General features: G+C 43.9%; 1 protein-coding gene across 1 annotated transcript in view; it reads left to right on the forward strand.

The window, feature by feature from the left end:
• LOC146965730 (GTPase IMAP family member 7-like) overlaps positions 1 to 5,578 on the forward strand; it is a 12,431-nt gene that overhangs the window by 4,793 nt on the left and 2,060 nt on the right. The window lies entirely within an intron of this gene.

A 5,578-nucleotide genomic window follows, 5' to 3' on the forward strand; every position in this document is an offset into this window, starting at 1 on the left:
CAGCTCGATGGGAGGACTGGGTGACAGACTCGTCGATGGGAAGGGAGGGGAGGCCGGTCTAGCAGCAGGGGAAAGGGTGGGAGGGGTCCAGGATGCATCAGTCATTCTCATTTGCATAAAAAAGCCGCTCTGGTCTATGGCATGCCGGGAGATAGAACGGTGTCTTTGGAATGTTATTGTGAAGCTACAGGCGAACGTTAGCCACGCTAACCGCTAGCATAGCATAGCTTGAAGCACAGTGAGTTATCCATTACCATCCCTGCTACTTTGTTTTGTTTGTTTCCAATACGTTTAGAAACCGTGTTTCGCCCATAGACTGTAAAAAGAATGGACGTTTTTATAAACGTCCGTGACGTCACCCATTGGTTTTGGGGAGTCGTTTTTGTGACTCAAATATGGCGGCCTGAACAGCGCCATGTTGGATTGGCCGGCCGAGAACCCGCCCACTGGCCTCGAAGCAGCTGTCCACGGAGCTGCTCGGACCTGTCACTCAACGTTTCCGCGCCCTGATTGGCCAGAATTTTAACCTAATAACAGTAAAACTGTAGAGTTAAAAAAAAATTCACTCCCCTCAGAGTGTGTGCGGGGGTAGAAACTATAGATTGAGACGAAAAAACGTTCTGACACCAGGCTTTTAACATGTTTACTGAGGATGTAAAGTCGGCGATTTTAACATGGGGGTCTATGGGGAATGCTCCCTTCTGACACCAGCCCCCAGAGGAATCCGAGGGGATTGCAGTTTTTTGAATGCGGAAGTGAGCTTCACTTCTCAGACCGACAACTGCCCCCTTGGTTTCGCCCTTGTAATTGTGTTGTGTAGAAAACACCACAAGAGGGGAAGACAATTGAATTCACCATGTGTAACCAGGAGCCGATCTCACCTGGAGAGCATAAAACCAGCAGAGCAACACTGGCGCTCCAGATGCAGCTTGTGGCTCCGTCCAGCGGTGCACAGTGAGGCTGCGGGGTATATTGGTATAATGGTGCGTTCCAGGCAGGCTTTTTAACCCGTAAGTCACGACTTCAAGTCACCAGTTACGAGTTTGTAGCGTTCCAGGCAAGTTACGAGTTACGAACTGGGAGTAGATCGATCTAGTTCACAGGTGGGAAGTTGGGCAATTCTTCAACTAGGTGCACTTTTAGCCATGTGAACTTGGGAAAAAAAAAGTTATTCAAAACTGACCTAACACAGTCTCATAAGTTAAAATAGTTTGTCTAGTTTTAAGATCTGTAAGAGGACAAACTTAGATTACAAGGCAAATTGTTAATTTTGTACATTTTTTCTGATCTGCGATGAACAAATGTCATTTCCACCACATCTCAATATACAACTGTTGTTCAATTATAAATAACTTATACCACTCTAAAACTATCTGAGGCCCTTTTTGTAACTATGTTTTACCATGTTTTTTCCATAATACACAATAATCATACATTTATGAATTAAATAAATTCAATCTCTTAAGGACCAACTGCTGAATTGTACACCTGCTACATCTGGAATTTAATATTGCTTGGGTAGGGGCTTTTTAGAAAATAAATAACTTGAATTATTATGTAAAGTGGATCATGACCTTTTAAATTGTGGAGATTTTTTTTATGTGTGTTGAGAACTTTTACAATAATTTTTTAAAATGTCTTTGGTGGTGGAAATGACAGGGTGTTGTGGAAATGACAACAAATTAACGTGAATGTATAGAAACAGTAGACATTTATTTGAACATTTCTTAAACTGTCATTAAACAAAACCATCCCTGGTTGTAGTGTAGTCTAAAAGCCAATATCTAAGTTCCATCAAATAATAGATGACAAAAATGTATTTAGTCCCTATAGGCCTGTGACCTTTCTGCTGCTGTCTTACGTGGCATCTTAAAAAAATATAAATAAATGGAATATAACATATAATTATATTATTAATGTTGATTAATGTTAATTTAATATGTAATATTAAAAAATAACTACTCTCACAATCCATATCACTTGGACTTTAAGCATAAATGTCATTTCCACCACACTACTTTCTTTTCCACCACAGAGGATAATGTGGTGGAAATGATGGTGGTGGAAATGACATTTCTACAGTATTTTGTGAAAAAATGCAGACTAGCTCAACTGATTAGCTTTGAATTGATACTTAGGATTTCATGTATGCAAAATACACTTATTCAACAAAAAAAAAAAAAACTTAAAAAAAACACCTATGAAGGTATAACATGTTTGGAAATGACGTGCAATAAATATATATACTGATCGAGCAACATTTATCTTAATTTTTCTTCAATAGTTGTTGATGAAATTGAAAATTCCCTCCATGTCCAACATGTGCTCTGATGTCAGTGTACATTGCCATAGAAACCATCCATACAATCTCTCAGATAATTTTTTTAAAGGATCATAGGGCAGGATTTGTGAGAAAATACCGGAAAATACCCATGCGTTTTACGTTTTTTAAATAATAATGGGTGAGGAAGCGTTCAAAACCAAAAAGAACGAGCCCACCCGCGTATCTCTCCATTGCCCTGAACGGGGTCTGTGCTGCAAAATGCGCTGCAATTCAGGGGGTGAATTTCGCGCGCTGGCCGGCGGACCTGACGTCAGCGCGTCCACGACTGCCTTCGAATGGATCAATGGAATGAAGACATGAAGAGGGCAACCGCGGCAGAGCGACTGATACAGTAACAGAGTGGCGACACTCCCTGTTATATCAATCGCTCTGAACCACGGTGGATCCAAATTAGGCCTACTGTTACTGCCAGCAAACGACCCAGCACAACTGAAAGCCCTGTTAACCCCCCCCCCTCCGCCGCCACTCTCTCTCCCCCTCCCTTCACACACGCACACAGCAGCAGGCAGGTCACTAACTTACACACCCTCTCCCTCTTCACTACTGTCTTATTATTAGCCGTTAGCCGCAGCTAGCGGTTAAAAGCCGACGTTATAACTTTAACAACGTTATCAGGCAGGTGGACAAACGTCCTCTTTTGCCCGGACACGTCCACTTTTCACGTCCTGGCCGCCGTGTCCGCGACGCGTCCGTTTTTTTTTTTTTATGAAATCATGAATATGTCCGGTGTTTATTGGTTTTCATGGGACCGCGGACCCTGACAGATGCGGCCCGACACCCGGACCCGGCGCGTTAATTCTCGGTACCGGCCAGTAGGAGCAGGAGCCCATACAGATCCATGCATAGGAGCTCAGAGGAACAGACAAGCAGCCTCCTGCTGCAGCACAGTGAAGGTGTGTGTGTGTGTGTGTGTGTGTGTGTGTGTGTGTGTGTGTGTGTCTGTCTCATAGACTGTAAAAAGAATGGACGTAGCGTCCGTGACGTCACCCATTGGTTTTGGGGAGTCGTTTTTGTGACTCAAATATGGCGGCCTGAACAGCGCCATGTTGGATTGGCCGGCCGAGAACCCGCCCACTGGCCTCGAAGCAGCTGTCCACGGAGCTGCTCGGACCTGTCACTCAACATTTCCGCGCCCTAATTGGCCAGAATTTTAACCTAATAACAGTAAAACGGTAGAGTTAAAAAAAAATTCACCCCCCTCAGAGTGTGTGCGGGGGTAGAAACTATCGATTTAGACGAAAAAACGTTCTGACACCAGGCTTTTAACATGTTTACTGAGGATGTAAAGTCGGCGATTTTAACATGGGGGTCTATGGGGAATGCTCCCTTCTGACACCAGCCCCCAGAGGAAGAAGAGGGGATTGCAGTTTTTTGAACGCGGAAGTGAGCTTCACTTCTCAGACCGACAACTGCCCCCTTGGTCTGTCTGTGTGTCTGTCTGTCTGTCTGTCTGTGAGAGCGAGAACCTACAGTAAAATACCCCCCCTCCCTCCCTCCCCAGATAGGAAAGACTGTAAAGAGTAAAGTAAACAGTGAAAAGTCTGTGCGCGCTCCCGTGCCGGTGGCTTCCCTGGTTGCTGTAGTTACGCGCAGCGGCCGTCGCGTCACTGGCCGTTCTCATTAATCCTGCCCTATGATCCTTTAAGGGGACATTACAGTGCTGTGTTGGAAATGACCGTGATACTGTGCGACAGCTATATTTTGGATAAAAAATAATATTGATGGCTGTCTTACATTAAACACTATAATGTGTTTTAGTTATTTTACTGATACTTAATTCAGGCACATTAGTAGTTTTCAAATAAATCACATTTTTAAACATTATTTTCATTGTTGAAGTTTAAAAGTCTGGGTGTGCGACAAGGGTAAAACAGTGATTTTGACACTTGTAAGAATGTTGAAAAGTATGAAAAAAATATAATAGAAAGGTGGTACATTTTTTCTAAGGTGGTTTTATTGTTAGTTTGACAAAGAAAGTGGAATTTATACAATATGATGTGTATTTTTTTAAATATGACCCAAGAACATAAAAGTGCCCGTAGTCTAAGAATCACCCAGTTACGAGTTTGACTGTACGTTCTAACGGGTAACCATAGGAACAGGTCGGAAAAACGCGAGTTACGGCATGGAACGCACCATAAGTCCTTTGCCGCCACCTTTTGACAACGGTGACCGTGAGTCTTTTCAACTGTTCGCCGCCATGAGGTAATTCAAGCAAGAACAGTGGTGTGGGTTTGAATAGTTAAACCATAGGGTTAAACCGGTTTAACTAACGTGCTGACGTTACGTGCGCGGTAAATGGCTTGTGTCGACCGGCTGGTCTCTTTTTGTTTGCTTTTTTTTTTAAATAACACACGCGCACTGCTCCCGCTGTGCTGCGGCACATCCACGCCAGAACAGCTGAGCGCTACTCTGCTTGTCTGCTTGTCTGTGCACTGTGTGCAGCTGCAGGTGAGTGACGGGGGAGCTGGCTGGAGAGGAGAGCCCCTCCTTTTTTTTTATTTTAGAGGCACCATCCTTACAGGGTGAAGCACGCGTTGCAGGTTAACTCTTCTGACTTTCTATGCACAGCATTGTAAATCTCCTCATGTAACGCTTTGCTGTGAAATATGGCTGAAGTCACGAGTGGAAGTGTGCAAGTGTTGACGAACTCCCATGAGTTGATTGACAGAAGAAAAAAAAACATAATAAGAAGAATCAGAGTCCAATCAGAATCCAAGTTCTTCATATCAGTTAACAGTTTGTATCCAAACAAATATTATTTAGCTCCAAAAAATAATTTGGCTTTGTTAACTCATTGAGTGCCATTGACGTCTATGGACGTCAATCAAAATCCAACGCTTGAGTGCCATTGACGTCCATAGACGTCAAATGCAGTTTTCTGCGGCTGGTAAATGGGGGCGCTCTCGCGCACTGTGAGTAATTTTGGGGCTTCTGGGATGTGTAGAACGAAGGAGACTGTAGATCAGAGCAAGAAGTGAAGAAGGAGGAGAAGACGAGCGCGATCGGTACAGAGATAACAACGTTGGAAAAAGTTTCTATTTCTGGAGAAAAACGACGGGCAGAGCCTGGAACAAGTGTAACGTGGAGCTGGAGGAAAGCTTAGCTACGGTGCTATTAGCATAGCTCCAGCATGAAGTGATCGGAGGAGGCAGGAAAGGTAAACTGATCTAGATGATCAGCACCGAAATGCCGAAGCGGAGGCGGATCGCGGAGTCAGTTTCACCAGTTGCT

Source organism: Trachurus japonicus, chromosome 21 (assembly GCF_045865225.1).
Source record: "Trachurus japonicus isolate A0001 chromosome 21, Traja_1.0".
Classification (NCBI taxonomy): Eukaryota; Metazoa; Chordata; class Actinopteri; order Carangiformes; family Carangidae; genus Trachurus; species Trachurus japonicus.